The following is a 21996-nucleotide window of genomic DNA, read 5'->3' on the forward strand; positions in this document are numbered from 1 at the left end:
CTACACATTTTATTGAAAAGGATTATAAAATGCCTACAGGTTTTGTTTCGTGAATAAACAGTAACAAAAAGATGAGGGATGGAGAAGTTTGAACATTTGATCTCTTGATGAGATATGGAAGGGGAGAAATTGGCCTCCATTGACGGTCTTCTAGTTAGAGAACTCCGGGGCAATTTGTAAGACTTAAGAACATACAATAATGTGGTCTGGGATTGTGGCTCAATGGTAGAGCACTTGCCTAGCATGTGTGAGGCCTTGGGTTTGATCCTCGGCACCACGTAAACAAAGATATTGTGTACATCTAAAACTAAAAAATTTTTTTAAAGAACCTACAATAATGGGATTTATAAATAGGTATTATCACATTATGCTGGGCACGAAGGTGCACGCCTGTAACCCCAGCAGCTGGGGAGGCTGAGGCAGGAGGGTTGTGAGTTCAAAGCCAGCCTTAGCAGCGGTGAAGCCCTAAACAATTCAGTGAGACCCTGCTCTAAATAAAATACAAAATAGGGCTGGGGATATGGCTCAGTGGTCAAGTGCCCCCTGAATTCAATCCCTGGTACCAAAAAAAAAAAAGTGATATTTTTATCTTTTTAAAATAAGGCCATTATTCTACCTAATGTGCCTTTGATTCTTATTAGAAATCCAACTTCTAAATAATTCTATGAACTGGCCATGGCAACAAAGTGTATGGAAATAAATACTAAAGTCAGAGTCAGGTGTGGTGGTACAAGCTGTAATCCCAGGGCTCAGGAGGCTGAGGCAGGAGGATCGTGAGTTCAAAGCCAGCCTCAGCAATTTAGCAAGGCCCCAGGCAACTCAGTGAGACCTTGTCTCTAAATACAAAATAGTACCGGGGATGTGGCTCATAAGTTGAAAGGATCAGGTGAACACCTCTAAACTTTTATATTCTATAGTTCTTGGTTCAACACATTCTCCTCTCCTGTAAAAAACTGGAAAATTCTTAATAATAAAAGAAAGCTTTCTGAAGTTACAAAGTAACTCCAGCCTTGCTCTAGTTTAGATCTTGCTAAGTAATCTTTCCCAATTCTCCCACTATGTGCATATTTGCTATTGTCACTACAATAGCATATTTACTATTGGCACTGCAACTGTAATTATTATAACAATAAACTGTGTTGTAATGTCCCCTCATAATACTAATAATCATACCTGAACCAAATACCTGTTTAGAGGTAATCTGAACATTTACAGATTTTTTTTTGTTATGTAGGTTTTACTCTGTAACCTTAATTAGATGTCAAAATCATCTTGTATTTGAAAGCACTTAACTCCAAAACTGTGCTTTGTCACTGAAAACATTATGTAAATGTTAACCAAATGTTCAGCAGAAACTGGTGACACTAGGAGAAAGTCTGATGCCAGTACCTAGAAAGATAGTGTCAGTTTCTAAAACGTATTTTTAAGGAAGGCCTTATAGCCTCTATGGTTAGGTAACAATACCAGTTAGAGGATTTTAAAATTGGAGTGGATCTTGATGGTAATCTAGTTTAACATCATACTCAGCATTAACTTTACCCCTCCAACATTCTTGCTATTTAACTTCCTGCCACTTAAAGCACAGGATGATGCTTTAACATGCTCTGAGACAGGGAGCTTACTACCTCAAAATACCATATCATTAAAAGACAACTTTAATCATTGGCAAATTCTGTAAATATCCCATGAGCTAGGTTTGATGGAAGCCACCACTAGCTGTTAAGTGTAGCACTTATTCTTTGTTGTAGGCCCACCTCTTCATTTGTGGAGGCCAGGGCAAGAGAAGAAATGGAGGACCACATACCATTCCTAAACACACAGAAGTTATAAAATTAACAAGCTGTTAAATAAAGCATGTTTCATATTTCTATCTTCACAAATACACTTTTCGAATGTCCAAATTTAAAAACAGGTTTAAGACACATTTTTATGTGAGCAAAATATGAAAGACAATAGAATTTCTTTTTTTTTTAATATATTTTTAAGTCATAGACAGACACATACTTTATTTTTATGTGGTGCTGAGGATTGAACCCGGTACCTCACACATGCTAGGCAAGCACTCTACCACTGAGCCCTACAATAGAATTTCTTTATTGGATATGTCTGAGTGTCTGTTGATGAACTGACCATGTTGGAATGGCAACTATATAATTGACTTCATTTCAGTGAAATCACATTATTAAGATTTTCACAACTTATGATCTATTGGTAGTAATGATACCAAGCATAAAAAATAGAATTATACTAAATGAGTATACATTCTCAATAGTAACTTTCTCATACTTGAAATCACTAAATAAAAAAATAACATAATTGACAAAAATTTCTAAAAACTTGAGGTTTTTATCAAAAATTTAAATATTACATTTGAACTAAAACAATACTATTCACTATTACAGTCAAATTGCTCATCTTTTTGCCAATGTTAAGACTCAGTATCTATCATTCCTGGCATTTTGGGCTTTTGTTTGCATATGAATCAATTAAATAAGAATTACTTGATATCCTCATCTGCCACGTACAACCATTGAGAATTACCCTGCTAATACATGGGACCAAGAGTAGCAAGAAAATTCCTGGCATTTTCAGGATAGGGTACTTCTTTAACCAAGAATCTTCCATTCACAATAACTGAGAATTTGACAAGTTAATGTCTTTTATTTTACCCAAGTGTTTCTTCCACTCAACCCCTCTCAATTCTCCCACATCATGTTTAACTCTGTAATACCAGTGCAACTCACAAAACTTCCAGAATGTGGTGAAGCACTTTTCTGCTATCTGAACTGTTACCTGGGTGCACCAAGTCATTTGTTTGTTTTGTTTTGCAGTGCAGGGGATTGAACCCAGGGCCTTGTGCATTGGAGGCAAGCACTCTAACCAACAGAGCTACCTCCCCACCCCTGGGAGCATGAAATCTTGAGATACAGGTGTCATGTGCTAATAATTTTGTATGTATGCGTGGGGGGGGGGGAGGGGGGTGTGCAGGCATGTTTGCAAGTCCCTTTGAAGCCCAGGGCCAAGCCCTCTCTTCTTGGTCTATGTAGTACTATCATTTCATTTGAACCAAATCCCATAAAGATCATATATTAGGTCATACAACCTTCTCTATATTTGGGTTATCTTTGTGCTTTTGAGTCGTCTTTAAGATACAGTACCATGTAGAAATCCAGATCTCTTATATTTCAGGGCATTTTATTCAGATGCAAAACACATTTTTTATATTTTAAAACAGTAATAAATGAAAAAATCTTACATTGCACAACAAAACTGAATCATTGAAATTGCATTATCTGTGCAATGTCAAAACAATGGTACAGTAGGGGCTGCAGTTGTAGCTCAGTGGTACAGTGCTTGCCCAGAATATGAGGCACTGGGTTCAATCCTTAGCATCACATAAAAATAAAAGTATTGTGTCCATCTGCAACTAAAATAAAAACAGAAAAAATAAGGTATACTAGATACAAAAAGCAAATACAACTTAAAAGATGTTCTTTCTCATTAAGAGAAAACCTTATGAGGCTACCTATACTGAGAAAACTGCCCTCTTGCACACTACTGTTTTCTTCACAGATAAATAAAGCAAATTATAAGAAAAATACTGGTTCTTTTAGATCTTCAAAGCCTCCTTTTCTTCTCCTGAAAGTCATATACACATTAGGCTAATACCTGTTCTTTTTTAATTTTTTTTAAATATTTAGCTTTTAGTTGGACACTATATTTATTTATTTTTATGTGGTGCTGAGGATCGAACCCAGGGCCTCACACGTGCTAGGCTAGCGCTCTGCTGCTGAGATACAACCCCAGCCCCTGTTCTATTTTTTAAATATGAAAAAATATAAAATAAATATTTTTATCCCGAATCTTCAACATTTATTAGTTACTACTGTAAATACTTTTATGTAGCTTCCCAGAATTTTTCTAGACATAAGGGTTTTCTTTTTTGTTAATGTAAGCAGGATCATGACATACATATTCATCTGAATGTCACCTTTTATTTGTTTTGGTACTAGGGATTGATCCTAAGGGCACTTCACATCCACTGCTCCCTTTTTAAATTTATAGACAAGATCTTGCTAAGTTGTTAATGTTGGCCTTGCACTTTTCTGATACTCCTGACCTATCCTCTGGAATGCTAGGAATACAAGTGTGCAACACCACATCCAGCCAAGGTATGTAAACTTTTAGAGAAAAGAAAAAGTCATTTATCTTGAAGATCTTTGTCAAACAGAATAGGATAATCTCCTAAAAGTTCTTTAATATCTATGTGAGATAACCATGTAAAATAATTAGTACCCGATCCAGGTTGTTCTTTTAATGTTTCCTTCCTCCCCTTAATAGAAGTCTTTTGGATTTATGCTGATTCTTTAAAGAATTGATTTTTATAGGCACTCAGGATGCAAGTTTGCCCTGAGTCTCAGAGGAGACTTTGGACTTGAACTTTGAGCAATCTTGGAACTGTTGAGACTGTGGGGACTCTTTTCTAAAAGAAGGCAAAGTTATACTCTATTGTTTTAGTCAGCTTTTTTTACTGCTGTGACTAAAAGACCCAAACAGAATAATTGTGGAGGAGGAAAGGTTTATTTGAGGGCTCCAGTTTGAGTTCTTAGTCCATATGCAGACAGCTCCATTCCTCAGGACTACAGGTGAAGCTGAACATCATGGAAGAAGAGTGTGGAGGAGGGAGGCAGCTCACATGATCAGGAGGAAGCAGAGAGAGACCCCCACTACTTCATCTTGCCACACCCACCTGCCTTCAGTTACCACTCAATCCCATCAGGTGATTAATTCACTGATTGGGTTAAGATTCTCACAACCTAATCATTTCCTCTCTAAACCTTTTAGAAGTGTCTCGCATGAGCTTTTGGGGTACACCTCACATCCAAACTATAACATTCCACCCCGTCCCCAAAAGCTCACACTCATCTGACAAAGCAAAATACATTTAGTCTATCCCCAAGAGTCCCCACAGTCTCAGCAGTTCCAAGACTGCTCAGAGTTCAAGTCCAAAGTTTCCTTTCAGACTCAAGGCAAACTTGCATCATGAGTTCCTGTAAAAATCAAGCTATTTACAAGTTTCCAATATATAAAGGTACAAAATAAACACTTAGAAAACATAAAGGTACAAACTAAACACTTAGAAAACATTTAGAAAAACAGAGGCCTTCGAAAACATTTAGAAAAACAGAGGCATAGAGAGAAAGGAAGGGACCAAAGCCAGGCTGAAATCCAGCTGGTCAAACAAGTCCTATAGTTCTGTCTGGCATCTGGAGCATATGATATGATGTCCTCTCCAAAGAACTTGTATAGATTACCCCTCTGGCTTTGTTGGTTGCAGCCCAAATGGCCTGATTGTCTTCTTGATCCTGCAGCTTTCCTAGGATGATGCTCCACGTTACTGGCATTTCTTAATCTTCAGGGGTCTCCATCAGAGCTTTGGCTTCCTCCACACATCTCCATGCCTAACCCTCTTGGGGGCTGCCCACAGAGACTCCAACCCTGCTGCACTTTGCCTGGCTTTCCAGGCCATCCTTTGAAATCTTGGTGGAAGCCTCCATAACCCACTAACTCCAGCATCCTGCTTTCCTGCAGAACCAGCACCACATGTTTGACACCATGGTCTGCTGCCATCTGGAGCGGTAGCCATGGCCCCAGGGACCCTGGCTGCAGCAGCCTGAACACTTCTGAATAAACTTCCTAGTGCATGAAGGGTGCCCCATTGGTGATTAATTCACTGTTGGGTCAAGGCTCTCATAACCCAATCATTTCTTCTCTGAACCTTCTTGCATTGCCCACACATGAGCTTTTGGGGTACACCTCAAAAACCATAACATCCATAAATGTATGTCAAAATAATACATTCTATTGTCATGCATAAGGAAAAAAATGACGATGGCTTATAGTAATACAGAAAACTTAAAAAAGCTTTGCCTCAGCTGGATGCAGCAGTGCACACCGGTAATCCTAGTAGCTAAGGAAGCAGAGTCAAGAGGCTCATGAGTTCTAAGCCAGCCTCAGCAACAGCCAGACACTAAGCAACTCAGTGAGACCCTGTCTCTAAATAAAATACACAAAATAGGGTTGGGATGTGGCTCAGGAGTTGACTGCCCAAATTCAATCTCCAGCACCACCCCTCCCTCACCAAAAGATTTGCCTCATACAGTGACCACATGATGCCATCAACATATGATAAAATTAACATAACTTTAATTTGGTCATGTTTATGGATTATCATAGATATTCTTTTTCTTTAAATTTTTCTACAACCAAATAGGTGAAAGGCAAAATAATAAATTAAGGAAAACTGGAAGGGCAGGGGAGTTATCAATAAGCTCATAGAGTCCCATTATGGGTATCTTTTCATTTTCACTTTTTTTTAAAAAATAAAGTTGAGAGACCATCTTTTAAATACAATGTGTACATGTGTGTTGTTTTTGTTACTTAACATTTTATCATGTTTCCTTGCATTAAAAAACAAGGCTTAAGGCTTAAATTTTGTCAATTTTAATACTGTTATTAAACACCACTAAAAAGCATAGAACTACAAATTGGAAGTAATCTTCAATTTTATCATGGAGCCTCGTTTTACATGAGCAAAACGGGAACCCAGCCCTTAGTCTAGGTCTCACAGCTGGAGACTGTAGCCCATCTCTGCTGTCATATGTTCGCCACCATGATGTGTTTGTTGAGCAAACCAACCAGGAGCATTACAACTGTAAGCCAAAAATAGAAGTTTATTATCTCAGACATTTTGTTATAGTAACAGAAGAAGACTGTAAGAAATCTTCAATTGAAACATGTATCTATTGCAAAGGATCCTTTTCATAACATTTTCAAAAGGTCTTTCAGGAAACCATTGCTTTGATACTGTATAATTTACAACTATATCTATTAATCCCTTTACTGAGGATGTTAAGAAACAGGATATTATCCAATTCTCCAACCTATCTAAACTCAGAGTATGCATTTCCTTTCCTCTTTACTTATAGTTTCCATTCTCTTGCCTTTTTCTTTCACTTAAACTACATTTCATTTCAGTCTTCAAAGTTACAAGTTATCTTGGCTTATTCTCATTTTGAATGAGTACTCACCTTCAGTAGTTTCCTGAGACAGGGCAAAGGCTATATATGACAAAATAAATATATATGAAAACATTGAATTGGAAAATACTGAAATAATTTCCTCTAAATTCGAGAATGAGACATAGTTGCTTACTCAGCACTCTTATTAAAAGCAGTACTTAACATTTAGCCAGAGCAATTAGGCAAGAAATAAAAACATACAAATAGGACTGGGGTTGTAGCTCAGTGGTAGAGTGCTTACCTAGCACATGTGAAGCATGTTTGATCCTCAGCACCACATAAAAAAATAAAGATATTGTGTCTATTGACAACTAAAAATACTTTAAAAAAAATACAAATAATAAAGGAAGGGCTAGGATTGTGGCTCTGTGGTAGAGTGCTTACAAGCATGTGTAAAGCACTGGGTTTGATTCTCAGCATCGCATATAAATAAAGGTCAATTGACAACTAAAGGAAAAAAATTGTTAAAAAATTAAGGAAGTCAAATTATCCTTGTTTGTTGATGATTCTACACATAGAAAACCATAAGTGCAGCCAGGCACAGTGGTTCATGCCTGTAATACCAGTTGTTTGGGAGGCTAAAACAGGAGGACTGAGAGTTTAATGCCAGCCTCAGCAAAAATGAGACACTAAGTAATTCATGAGACCCTGTCTCTAAAGAAAATACAAAATAGGGCTGTGGATGTGGCTCAGTGGTTGAGTGCCCCTAAGTTCAATCCCCAGGCTCCCCTGCCCCAGAAAAAAAGAAAGAAAAGGGCCACACCAAAGGTTGACTAGTGTGGCCATTTAACACCAATTCTCCCAGTACACAAACATGGGGGAGGGTCTGTCTTTCCACCTTGTAATGGCTTCTTCAGTTTCTTTCCAGGTTTGTTTTGTCTGTAGTAAGATTATTTTCCTAATTTCTCAATGAGCTCATTAATGTTCAGAAAATCTGATTTTCCTAAGTTGATTTTGTATTCAGCTACATCACTAATTCAATTGTTTTGAATTGGTTAAGACTAGTTTTGTGACTTAATATATGGTCTATTTGAGAAAGACTCATACATTGATGAAAATAACTATGCATCCTGCAGCTGTTGGGTAGAATATTCTATAGATGTCTACAATGTCCATTTAATCAGAAATATAATCTAACTGATATTTCTTTGATTTTTTTTCCTGGATGACCCATCCATTGATGAGAGTAGGGTACTGAAGTCACCCATTATTACTGTTTTGGAATCTATCTCTAATAGTGTTTGTTTATCTTCTGGTTGTTTTAAATATTCTGTTCATTCTTTCATCTCATTCATCTTACACACTTAATGGTTAATGACGATAATGTTTGATGCTTTCTTATTTCTCATTTGCATATCTATTCTCTTCTAGTTAGACTTATTCTTTTACATGTTCCTATAATTTTTCTTCCTCTTCTTGTGGGCTTGCCTTAATTATGTTTTGTAATTTGGTCCAGTAGTCAAGAATTCCCTTTCTTCATGGTTATCTTGGAAGGTCTTTACTTCTCTGTCAATTCTAAAAGATAGCCTTGGTGAACACAGTACTCTTGGCTGGCTCATTTTTTTTTTGTCTTTCGTGACTTCAAATACATGGATCCATGCCCTCCTGTCCTTTAATAGAGTTCCTTCTGAGAAATATTCAGTTAGTCTAATGCGTCTGCCTTTAAATGTACCTTGACACTTCTCTCTTGCCACGTTTAATATTGTTTTCTTGATGAAGTATGTTTGACAATTTAACTACAATGTATCATGGAAAAGTTCCTTTCACAACATATCTCTTTGGGGTTCTATATGCATCGTGTATATAGATGCCCATGTCTTTTGCAAGATCTGGGAAATAGGTTTTTTTTTTCCCCCCTTGGATACTGGGGATTGAACTCAGGGGCATTTGGCCACTAAGTCACATCCCCAGCCCTATTTTGTATTTTACTTAGGGACAGGGTCTCAGTGAGTTGCTTACCGCCTTGCTTTTGCTGAGGTTGGCTTTGAACTCATGATCCTCCTGTCTCAGCCTCCCGAGTTGCTGCGATTACAGGCATGCGCCAAGGCGCCCAGCTCATTAAATAGGTTTTGTTTAATGCCCCCAACCTGTAGCTCTTCTCTCTCGGGTATGCCAATGAGCCAGATATTTTGTCTTGTGATGTTGTCCCAAATCTCTTGTATGGCAACGTCATACCTACTCAATTTTCTTTCTCTACTAATATTTCAAAAGTTTCATCTTTATATGTTATTCTTTCTTCTATTTTATCCATTCTAATAGTGAGACTTCCAAGTGAATTTTCTGACATTGAACTTTTCAGATCTTTCTTGAATTGTTTTGTTAATTCATCCAGCTGTTTATCCTTTTATCACATACTGCTTTTAACATTGTTCTCCTGAAAGATTCTTTGTGTGGCATTTCATCCACTTTGATATCTTTGGAATCAGTTACTAAAGAGTTATGAACTTTTGGAGGTGTTCTATTACGTTGCATCATATTTCATGTTTCTAGGTTGAGATTTACCAATCTATTGAATTGGACTCTCTTCCACTTTTATGTGATGTTCTTCTTAGTGGCTTCCAATTGATATGCCCTGTGGTGTCAAATTATTGTATAATGTTGAGTTTACCTCCAATTCAATAATGCAATCTCTCTGTGGCTTCTTGGGCTATGATTAGTGGGTCTGGACACAGTGCATGCCATACTGAAGTCTGAGGTATCTACTATCTGGGCAAGTCTCACAAGAGTGGGAACCCTCTCATAATTCAGGCATGTTTAGTGTAGGCAGCAGAGTAAGTGGAGACATGGAGGTACACCCTCTGGAAACCCCTACTAGGTGGTGGAAGTTTCTATAGGCACTGTTGATATTGGCTCTATTACACAAAAGCAATTCTGAGGTTGATTACTCCAGTTATGGTGAAGGGCCTGAAGTTCCTCCATTTCATGGGGAGAGTCAGGGTCGAAGATCACAGCTTCCCCGCTGTGGCACTCACATTCAGTCTTGCCAGGAATGCACAATCTGATATATGGGTGTGACCCATACAGAGGTCTGTAGGTGTGGTGTCCACATCGTGTGTACTATTCCTCTCTGCTGTTACTATGGGAATGTCCATCCAGGAAGGGGACTTCAGACCTCCACTTGAAGGCAGGTCATTGGCCAGGAGCTTTTGGCCCTTATATTCTTTTTAAGTTGTAGTATCCACCAAGATTGTGGCTAGAGTTGGGTTCAATTGTGGCTAGAGTTGGGTTCAATTCCTCAGCTGGGCTGGGAGTATAGTTCCAGTGATAGAGCACCTACCCAATGTGCACGAGGTCCCAGGCTCAATTCCCTGTACTGCAAAAAATAAAAATAAAAATAGCCAAAAATATAAAATAAATATGAATAATAGCACCAATAAGAACAAGAGAAAAAAATAGGGGGAAAAAAGGAAAAAGAAAACAAAAGTTAAAAAATAAAAAGGGAAAACAAAAAATATTTAAAACAAAAAGAACAAAATACACAAAAATGAAAATTCCCTAAGGTGCTTAAATAGGGAGCAAGTCAGATTATACTATGTCAATTGTAAATAGCCCCTATTTACAATTAAGCGACTACTTAAAGCTTCTTCCCAGGTATCCCATGGACAGAGTGACCAGAAGATTTTCACCCACTCCCCAATCCTTTCAGTTATAGTGTCTGCCAGGTAAGTGATTTGTGGTGAAAATCTCTCTCACCAGCTTTACATGCTGAAATGAGCTAGTACACCATGAGCACTTGGTAGTGTTTCAGGCTGCACACTCAGGGTGTAGCAAATTCTCAGTGCTGCAGCACAGTCCTGAATATCTCTGAAGGTGGGGACGAAGGAGACCCAGAAATCTGTGCTGGAAGATGATACAAGTTCACTGGGAGATGATACAAGTTCCTCTACAGAGGATTCACTGGGGTGCCAGGTCTCTTGTCTGTTAAGACTGCGTTTGTCTGCACAATGTCAGATTTTATGTTACAGAAATTCAATGGGACACTCTTTCACTTACAACCCTTCCCCTCCTCTGACCATGCTGCCATTCAATAGGCACTGTTTCACTTGCGATTCTATTATTCAAAATCTCTGGGTTCTACTGTCTGCTTTTTACACTGTTGAATTCCAGTGCTCTCCCACAGCCATCTACCTTGACATTTAGCCACACACCTGTTGCTCTAGTTCTATCTTGTAGAAAAGAAGGCAAGTCTAGGTGTCTTTTATCTGCCCTCTTGCCTTTTTTCTGTTTTTCTAATATGGCAAATTTAACCATTTATCAGTTTCAAAACCAAAAAAACAAGCAACATAATATGAAAGTGATTTTTATTGCTACATGGTCTCTACTATACTTCTGTGGAAAAGCAGACACAGAAAGAAAAAGAGTGCTTACATTCTGCTTAAACCATCAGACTTCTGGAGTATATATATCTAAGTGATTCAACTAAGGGACCATTACAAAGGTAGGGTTGGGTTAAGGAAAACCAACTAAAAATATGGAAGCAGCTAGGGAATAGTCAGAGCAAGAAGCCTTTACACCCCCAAATCTGAAGAAGTCAGGGGAGAGACAGATTATCATAAACCAGAGAGAGCTATGCATGTGTGAGTTGGCATACTGAAAAGAGCCTGTCCCTATAGAGGAAGATAGCCACTGAAAAATATAGATAAGCCGAGAGGAGAGATATATAAAAACAAATATAAACAAAAATAAACAAAAAAACAACAATCTCTCACTTTCCTAAAGGAAGTATGCTGAGGTGTTACAATTCCTTTTCCACAGGACTACAGCTGGGGAGAAGATGGTAGGCAGGAAGAGATACAGAGAAGAACCAACACAGGATTTAGGAAAAAGGCAGTGTAACATGGGAACACTACTCTCATAACCTGCAGGACAACACAATCTCCAAATATATGATGGTACAAGATAACCTCATTATCTGCCAAGAAGGAGAAGCAAATTTGGTAACAGGAACATCAGGAAAGCATGGTATCCTATAATAATCCTTGTCTTTGGTGTCTGCCACAATGCAATCTATTCTGAATTTTACAACCGTACTCACCTAAAACATGACTTTCATCATTCCACTTCATTATTATAAAAACCATCAGTGACTTCCAATTACCCAAAATTCAACTTAGTGAGACATTAAAGATTTTCCAGATACATAGTGATCCCATTATCTTTCTTTATCCCTATTCTCTCTTAAACACTTGCACATTAATTAACCCCCAATCATTTATGAACTACTTCATTTTACACACTGGTGATAAAGCAAGAAACAAAGGCTCTGCTCTCATGGTACTTATGTTCTAGTGAACACCAAAAACAAATGAATACAAAATATCACACATGCTATAAAGGCAAGTAAAGCAGCTAAAAGGAAAATACTGTAAATGTGGACAGGATGCTATGGTTTAGATGTACTTTGTTACCTGAGTCCAGACAACTAAACGTAACTTTTTTTTAAAAAAAGCCTGAAATCTTAACTACCCAGCTAAAATTAAAATACAATTTAAGTATAAAACAAGTTCTGTATTTATGTGTGATGAAGGTCTTGTAATTGTATTCATTTATGATACACTTTTCAAAAATAAGGATTTGAATTATTAAACATTTATTATAACCACAGTGTTGCTGGGGCAAGGCATATTTTAAAATATCTCAAAAATAATGCTTTAAGACTGTTAATAATTGCAATGATTTAAACTTCTAGAATATTACCATAACACTACTTACATTACATTGCAAAAACTGTAATAGTTGAGGGCAAAAATTTCCAGATAGCTATATTACTTGACAGGTTCACTTGCTTCTTAAAATATTTTAGATCAGCATTTAAAGGAAGGCAAAAGAAAATAATTTCCAATAGAACTGAATTTAAAAAATAAAGACTATTAAGAATACAGAAAGGGCTGGGGATGTGCGGTAACGCTCTCGCCTGGCATGAGCGGGGCGCTGGGTTTGATCCTCAGCACCACATAAAAATAAAATAAAGATGTTGTGTCCACCGAAAACTGAAAAATAAATATTAAAAAAAAAGAATACAGAAAGAGGTAATAAAGTGATTTTGTTTTTTACCAAGGTTTCAATAGAAGCAAATACACCCAATAAATCCTTTATAAAGGACTCAGCTTTGTAACTATTTTGGAGATCTAAGTCATTGTCTGCAACAGGAAACTAACTTGAAAAAAGTTATCCAATTATTCATGAAACTTCTCAACTTAGATTCTTATGCATTCCTACTTTATACCTTGATTTTATTTCACTAGAATACCAAAGCAAACCAAAATCAATTTAAATGAATGGGTAATTCGAGGTCCTATAAGCCCTAGAACAAATGTATTGTATAACAGGAAGAGCTTTCTTGCCTTGACTGAAGCAATATAATCGTGGCCAGTGAAATTTTGCCAATTGAAAAAAAAATAATACATGCCTGATTTTTTGTCCCCCTAAAGTGTAGGAGAGTGCTTTATTTTATTTTTGATACTGGGAATTCAACTCAGGGGCATTCAACCACTGAGCAACATCCACAGCCCTATTTTGTATTTTATTTAGAGACAGGGTCTCACTGAGTTGCTTAACGCCTCGTCATTGCTGAGGCTGGCTTTGAACTCACAATCTCCTGTCTCAGCCTCCTGAGCTGCTGGGATTACAGGAGTGGCCACCACACCCGGCTTTATTTTTAACAAATACAAATATACTTCAAGTATTATGGTTGGTAAGTTAACTTTTAGGAGATGAAAATGATGAATTGATATGGGACAACTATCATAACTACCCTCTCCCAATGAAGCTCATCTTCCAAAATTCATCTTAAATTTTTCATTTGTAAAACCTAGACAGGCTCAACCATATCTTTTGTGACTATCAATAAAATTCGATTTTGTTCATCCACATTTTTTAAATGCTCCTTGATATTTTTATATTTGATAATAAAAGGAAAAGGTCACAAAGTAATTTTTTAAAATAAGAATTGCTGGGGCTGGGAGTATAGTTCAGTTGGTAGAGTGCTTGTCTCATAAGCACAAGGCCCTGGGTTCAATTCCCCTGCCCACCCCCAGCAAAAAATAAATAAATAAATAAGAATTACTGCCAAGCACAGTGGTGTACATTTGTAATCCCAGCGACTTGGGAGGCTGAGGCAGGAGGACAAATTCAAAGCCAGCCTCAGCAATTTAGTAAGGCTCTAAGCAACTCAATGAGACCCAGGTTCTAAATAAAATACAAAAAAGGGCTGGGGATACGGCTCAATGGTTGAGGGCCCCTAGGTTCAATCCCTCATACCAAAATAAATAAATAAATAAGAATTACCCATTTTATGTGATGGGTAACTCTTTGTCAAACTTGGCTGGACATTATTGACCAAACATTATTTTAGGTATTTCTGGGAGGGTTATTCAAGATAAAATTAACATTTAAATTGACAGACTGAGGAAATCCCTCAATAATGCACATAGACTTTGTCCAATCAGTTGAAAACCTGACTAAAAAAAAAGATGGACCATCTCCACGGTAAAAGAGATTTCTTCTTTCTTCCTATCTGCCTTTCAACTAGGACATACTTTTTTTATACCTTTGGACTCACACTACATCATCAGCTTCCCCAGGTCTCCAACTTGCTGACTCACCCTGAAAATCTTGAGACTAGCCAGTTTCCAATAATTGCATGAGTCAATTTCTTATAATCAATCATGTACACACACATATATTTTTTCTATTGGTTGTATTTTTCTGGAGAACTCTAATACAAATCATGGCTGTTTCTTTTTTTTTTTTTTTTGTAGGGGGTGGGTACCAGGATTAACTAAAGGGCACTCATCCACTGAGCCACATCCCTAGCCCTATTTTTTTATATATTTTTTTAGAGACAAGGTCTCATTGAGTTGCTTGGCACCTTGCTTTTGCTGAGGCTGGCTTAGAATTTTCGATCCTCCTGTCTCAGCCTCACAAGCTGATGCACACTGCACACGGCTTATGGCTGTTTCTTTCTTTAATATTTTTTAGTTGCCAGTGGATTTTTCACTTTATTTGCTTATTCATATGTGGTGCTGAGGATCGAACCCAAGGCCTCACACATGCTAGGCAAGTGCTCTACCAACTGAGCCACAACCCCAGTCCACTCATGGCTGTTTCTTAATAACTGTGTGACCTTAGCTAACTCGGTTAACTTCCCTGAACCTATAAAATGATATAACATTGAGAAAGAAAAATTAATTATGTAAAGCATTGAGCACAGGGTCTGATACATGGTGCTCAACAAATGAACACTGTTGTTATCATTATAAGGCTCTATTTTGAGGGGGGGGGGGAATCCAGGTGAAATTGGGCCTAAAGATGAATACTTGGAGGCCAGGTATAGCGGCTCTGGTGGTAATCCCAACAACTCAGGACCCTGAGGCAGGAGGACTGTAGGTTCAAAAAGTCTCAGTAACTTAGCAAGACCTTGTTCTCAAAATTTAAAAAGGGCTGGGGATGTTGACCCAGTGGTCAAGCAGCCCTGGGTTCAATCCCTAGTATCGTTTAAAAAAAAAAAAAAAAAAAAAAAAGACGTATACTTGATGAGGAAAATATCAATGTGAACAGGAATTGGCAGATTACCCTGGTCAATGGGAAAATGTCCTTTATTTTTTCTTTTCCTCTATTTTCATATTTCCAAGAAATCTATTTCTAATTTTTATCACCGCACACAATTTTCTATATGGGAAAATTTAGATGGAATGCTTAATAAAACACTAATTAAAATCTTGTTTAAAAAAACTTTCTAAATATACACCTCTACTTTCTTGATTCAATTAATTAAACTTGGTGGATATAAATATAAACCTTCTGATAAAAGATTTTGTAGAGGTACTAAGTTCAATGAAAATATTAACCACTTTAACATACTATATATTTTCAAAACTAAATCTCAAGGTATGTGTCAAAAAATGACAACATACTTTGCCGTCATTAGCCTTTTATAAAATTGAGAGTAGTTTCAATTTCATTTTGCTGAGAGCTCTGGCTACTAAAGCTTTATGATAAAGATCTCCCTCCCTTTACATCAATAACTTCTAAGAAAGGGTAAGTACAATCTCTTCATTGTGCACCCTTCAATTTCAGGATAGGCAGGGAGGTATCATTGTGCAGAAATTGATTCTGTTTCAAATGCAAACAACCCATTTACCAACCAGTCTTAACCGTAGAAATGTCAGAGGTACTGGAATTTTTACTTCCAGTGAAAAAAGAGAAGAGACAAGATGGTGGATAAAACGTTTCCTTTTCACAACTCTCCAAGTGAGAAAAGTCAGAACAACAAAGCAAATACTATATTCTGAAAAAGAAGGAAAACTCTGAGAAGTAATAAAGAAGTAAGGGGAAACCTAAACAGCATGGAGAATTGGAAAGGGAATGTAGAGAAAAGTACAACACAGGTCACAATGGTTTGGCTCCCCAGTGAGGGAATGACACTACAAACATAAGGTAAGCCAGAGGGTACAATCAATCCTGATTGTAACTTTAGACTGGAAGTTCTAACTGAAAGAGAAATCCACAGTTCATACAAATTCTAGATCCAGTTCAGGACCCAGTTATCCCACTCCTTGGTATATATCCAAGGATTTAAAATCAGCATACTATAGTGATGCAGTCACATCAATGTTTATAGCAGCTCAATTCACAATAGCTATGGAACCAACCTAAGTGCCCTTCAAAAAATGAATGTATAAAGAATATGTAGTATGTATATACAATGGAATATTACTCAGCCATAAATGAGAATGAAATTATGGCATCAGCCAGTAGATGGACAGAACTGGAGACTGTCATGCTAAGTGAAATAAGCCAATCCTAAAAAAACCAAAGGCCGCATGTTCTCTCTGATATGCCAATGGTAACACAAACTTATGCAGGGGTGGAGGGGGATAGAAGTTCATTGGATTAGACAAAAGGGAATGAAGGAAAGGAAGGGAGGATGGGAACAGAAAAGACAGCAGAATGAGTCAGACATAACTTTCCTATGTTCAAATATGAATACATGACCAGTGTTAAGTCCACATCATGTAAAACCTCAAGAATGGGAAGTTATCCTCCATGTATGTATGGTCAAAATACACCCTATCGTCATGTATATCTAAAAAGAATAAAAAAATAATCTGGGATAAAATACAAATAAATAAATCCAATTTGGGTATCTGAACTGAGTTTCCCCTCCTGCATAGCAAGATAGTTTTAGAGAAGTCAATACAATATTCAGCAATTCTCAAGAGTGCTTTAACCAAAAGCCATCATAAGAAGGATCCAATTGTTAGGGACCAAACTGCTCTGAGGTGCAGAAAACTTGAAGCAATCACAGTTCAGGGTCCCTGTGAACACCCTGCCACACTGACTGGGTGTGACACCAGCCATAGCTGGCACAAGCCTGCTGAATGGTTTGAGTAGCAAGAAGCAGACTGAGGCAGACAGCAGAACACAGTGATTGGTGTCCTCTATAAAAAGCAAGACTACTTTCAAGTATTGTTATGAAGGAAGGACCCAGGCCTGAATGCATCCAGACTGAGGGTGGTAAAATGCACAGTTCCTGGAGTGCCTCCTGCTCCCATGCAGATTTTGCAGGGTTTATTCTCTCCCCTCACACCTAGAGGCATCCTGGATTGAATACTTGCCACACCCTCAGGTAAACAGACTGTAGTCAGCTGGGCTAAATTTATGCCCACCTGGGCAAACCCCACAAAACACCAAATCTTTGCTGGAGAGAAAGGATGGCTATGGCCCAGACAATGACCATGTACTGGGCACAAAGACTAAGGGGCTCTGGGAAGAGGGTATACCTGCTCAGAAAGTGTTTCCAATTAGATCATTTGAACTAGAAGGAATTCTTGGCTTTTTTTCCCCCATCTATTATTATTTTTAATGGTACCTTTTCCTTATTTTTTAACCTTTTTTATTATAGCATAATAGGATCCTCTCCCCTCTTCTATTGTCTCATTTATTTTTTTTATTTTCATTAACATTTCCATTTTCAGTTTATTCTATAATATTTCCCCCTTTCTTTTCTATTATTATTGGTAGTGTGGTTTAATTGATTTTTATTATATTTCCATATCTAGTTTGTTTTTATGTTTTTCTTCCTTTTGAGTGGAGTCTGGATCAAGCCTGGTAGCTTGCATGTATTAAGTGGGTACTTTTCCATTAGCAAGGCAAGAAAAAGTGTACTTTACTTCAGCCACAATCTGGTACCACTCAAACCTTGCTGAATACTTCAACTCTAAGAATAGGGGAGAAAAAATCCTACTGCCATGGACCTACTTTCAAAAAAACATGGCTGACCGGGTCCTGAAGTTCTGCTCCTGACATCTGATCCCATAGTAACATGAGAAAAAAGTAGCACAACTGGGGCAGAAACCACACCACAAAGAACCTCAGCATAGGCTGTTCCTATACCTTGCAGACAGAACTAAGTTGACAAGACTGAAGTCGTAACCACAGATTTACCAATTACAACACATCTGCCTAAACTACCAGAGAGAACCCTCTCTTCTAAGACCTCCAGAGGATACAGGTTTCTCAGGCTCCAACACACTACACACTTGTGTCAAAACTCATCAATCACATCCAGAAACAAGAGGCAAACTAACACTAAGTCCATCTGGAATTAAATTTAACATTACCAATAAACTAACAGCCCTGGGTACATCATTAAGAGAAGGCTATTTCTCAAGAAGGCCCTCCCAGAAAAGTAGAAGATATATATATACCCCCCCAAATGGGCAAATCTCAAAAAACAAATAAAAGAAATATGAAAAAAACAAAGTAATATGGCTCTCCAAAAGTTCGTAACTCTCTAGTAACTGATTCCAAAGATATTAAGGTAGATGAAATGTCAAAGAACATTCAAAAGAATGTTAAAAATGATCAATGAATTCAAAGAGGATACAAATAAAGAGCTGAATGAGTTAAGGAAGACAATGCAGGATATAAAAGACCAAGGCTATCTTTACTCCACATCTAACTTATCAGTTTCCTTAAAGAGAGAGAGAGAAAGAAACTTAACAACCCAACCATTAGAAATTGTCCCACATTAACATTTAATATTCGGGGTTTATCGTTGTCTTGGACTTTCCAACACCACCTAATGAAGTCGAAACCTGAGGATACCACCCTAACAACAGAAGTGAGGTCACTGTGACAAGTCAGACCACTCTTCAAAGTCAAAACTGTAGCTCATTTTACGCTAACAGGGCTTATTTCCAGAACTTCTGTCCTGCCACCCAAAGAAGTGGAGAATGTGGATTTCAAAAGTTGTTTGGCACCAATTTCTTGGAACAAAAATTAAAAAAAAAAAAACAAAAAAACACGAAGCTTTCATTTGGCTCCTGGAAGGTCACCCTGGTATGCGTTAGGCTCTGCCCTGGGTTTGTGGCACCTGCGCTGGCCCCTCACCCAGTGACCTTCAGGTCCCTCCCTGTGCTTGGCCCGAGGCTGGAAGGCCCTCTTTCACCGCGCGGAAGCGATATCGCTCCCGAAGCCACGCCACCTCAGCCTCGGGAGCATGTTCTCTGAGGTCCAGTGTCACGACCTCCCCCTCCACGTCGGCCATCGACCGCCCACTGGACTCCCTCCGACCCAAGTCCCGCTCCCCTAGTGATTTCGACCCACGCCGCCCCCCAAATGCTGCCCCAAGTGGTCCTCCAAGAAGAAACCTCGGTTCAATGGCGCCTATTCAGGGCAAGGCCGCGCGAGGGGCTGGGCTGACACGCGGACGGGACCCCCTCGGTTCGCGCCTCGGGAAACGCCCCCTTCCAGCACCACGAGTCCCCGCCGGACCCCCGTCCTGAAGGAGGACCCACGGAGAGACAAGAAGGGACAACAAGAACTGCTTCTCTCGCCCGCCGCAACCCCTTGCCCGCGTTTACCTCAGGCGACCCCAGGGAAGCCGCCGGAACTAAATTTAGAAACCAGCGTAGTGCACGCTCACGTGCGCGCAGCCGGGAGGGGCGGGGGCGAGGGGCGGGGGCAAGGGGCGCAGCCCGGTGAGTCATCGACCCCGCCCCCAAGCGCTGGAGAACGCGCTGACGTCAGCCGCTTCCCCGAAAGGTGACGTAAGCGCGTCTCCGGGAGGCCGCGGAGCTGAAGGTAGAATGTTCAAGGAGTTTCGATGCCTTAAAGGAACCACGACTGGGATCGCCCCTCACCCACCTTAGATTCAGACCCTCTCTTATTCTCCTTTGTACTGAGGACTTCTGACAATTGAGATGGTGATGGAGCAACTGGATCTCATTGAAGGCTCCTTGGACGTTCCCGAACCTCCTCCCAGAAGCCCTCCTTGATTAACCTCAATTACTCTATGCTCCTGACCCAAGAGTCAGGAAGAATTTTCTGTGGTTCTTGACTCCTTTCCTCTTTTCTACAGGCTCTGAGCTTATGCTTATGCCTCCGCTTATAGAGAAATGCTGTGGTTTAAATTTATTTAATCCATTAACTTGGGCTGACTAGACGCATTTATTACTATAACAGTGGTCCACTTTATTCTTTGAATAGAGCTCCTTACTGTTCTGCCACCGCAAATTATTTTTGTTTTTGCATCTTATTTTTAAAATGGACCTGCCTCTTTCTCTTCCTCTCTCCTGCTCCTCCCTTATCTCTCCCCTTCTCTAATCTCAGGGAAACAGTATCACCTTTCTTCCCCATTTTAGGAAGAGTTATTTGTCCTCGAGCACACCCACCACCGAGTGAAGTAATCCAGACTTTGGAGATGGTACCGGAAGATCTCAGAAATGACTCTCTTCTAAATTAACAAGTGAATTATAACTCCTACAGAGAACAGGTGGAATGAGGCCTTTGAGTCACCTCTTTAAAACCCTGTGTTCTTACTGATGGGCACTGTCACTCCTTTGGGTCAGGAGTCCCCTATGTGTCTTCTTTGCTAGCAAAACAATAAACCTCAGTTTTCTGAATTGGCATCGAGGACAAAGACTGAGCTTTCAGCAACATTACTGTTTTAATTTTGTTCAAACTGTGATAGCGTGTGATCTGAAAAGAGTCATTTAACTTCACAAGGTGTTAAATTCCTTAAACATTCCTACACTAATGTTGCTTTTGGAAGCTCCCAGAGGGCAAGATCCCTGTATTACTTGATAGTTTCGCACTACCAAAACATCCTTCAGTAACGATTTACTGAAGCTACTGTTTGTCAGATATTTTCGTTATCTTTCCTCCCCCTCTCATTTAATCCTTATAACTCCACTCAGAGGTAGGAACTATTGTTCCCATTTTATGGATGAGGAAAGAAATTGCCACACAGTAAGATTAAGTTTCTCTAGATCACACAGCTAATGAATGGTAAGCTGAAAGTCATTCCTAGGTCAACCAGAATCTGAAGTCCACATTTTGGGAGTTAAGATTGGCTCATTGTCCCTGTCCCAGTCCCAGCCCTGTCACATCTACCCTTGACCAATTCCTTTCTGGAAACCAGTGGCCAGAAGAATTACCTTGTTTCTCTTCTATCACAATCCCCTTTCTACTCTAAAACAATGGACAATTTCCTATTGGAACAGCATGTTCATGCCAAAAACAAATTAGAGACAATAACAGCTTCTTAAAGTTTTGAGCAAAATGGTGGTGAATCTGTGTACTCCAAACAGAGCCAAGTGGGCAAGCAGCTGTCAGTTCTATCTGACAGTCATTACTGGTCTTTGGCTAAATATCATTGCCCCATCTTCAGGCTACACCAAGAACAGGTGCACCAGAACAGCTTCTGCCCTCCAGCTTACCCCTGGGGACATTTAGAATTGATACCTGTTTCCTCCCAGTTTCCAGTCACCACCAGACTCCATATGTCTGCCTGCTTCTGCCTCTGGTGCTAATGGAAGCATTTGGTCTTTCATTTTTGGGGGGGTTAGGAGGGGTACTGGAATTGAACTCAGGGGCACTTGACCACTGAGCCACATCCCCAGCCCTA

General features: G+C 39.0%; 1 long non-coding RNA gene across 1 annotated transcript; it reads right to left on the bottom strand.

Annotated features, from left to right (window-relative positions):
- Positions 1–3958: 3958 nt before the first annotated feature.
- LOC131423942 (uncharacterized) lies at positions 3959–20069 on the bottom strand. The gene is made up of 2 exons (XR_009226158.1): positions 19952–20069; positions 3959–10395 (listed from the first exon to the last, which is right to left on the bottom strand). It is a non-coding gene; the product is annotated as an uncharacterized LOC131423942 (long non-coding RNA).
- Between the last annotated feature and the right edge of the window lie 1927 nt (positions 20070–21996).

Source organism: Marmota monax, unplaced genomic scaffold (genome assembly GCF_021218885.2).
Source record: "Marmota monax isolate L192 unplaced genomic scaffold, Marmota_monax_Labrador192_F-V1.1 WCK01_AAM20220418_F8-fsc00118, whole genome shotgun sequence".
Classification (NCBI taxonomy): Eukaryota; Metazoa; Chordata; class Mammalia; order Rodentia; family Sciuridae; genus Marmota; species Marmota monax.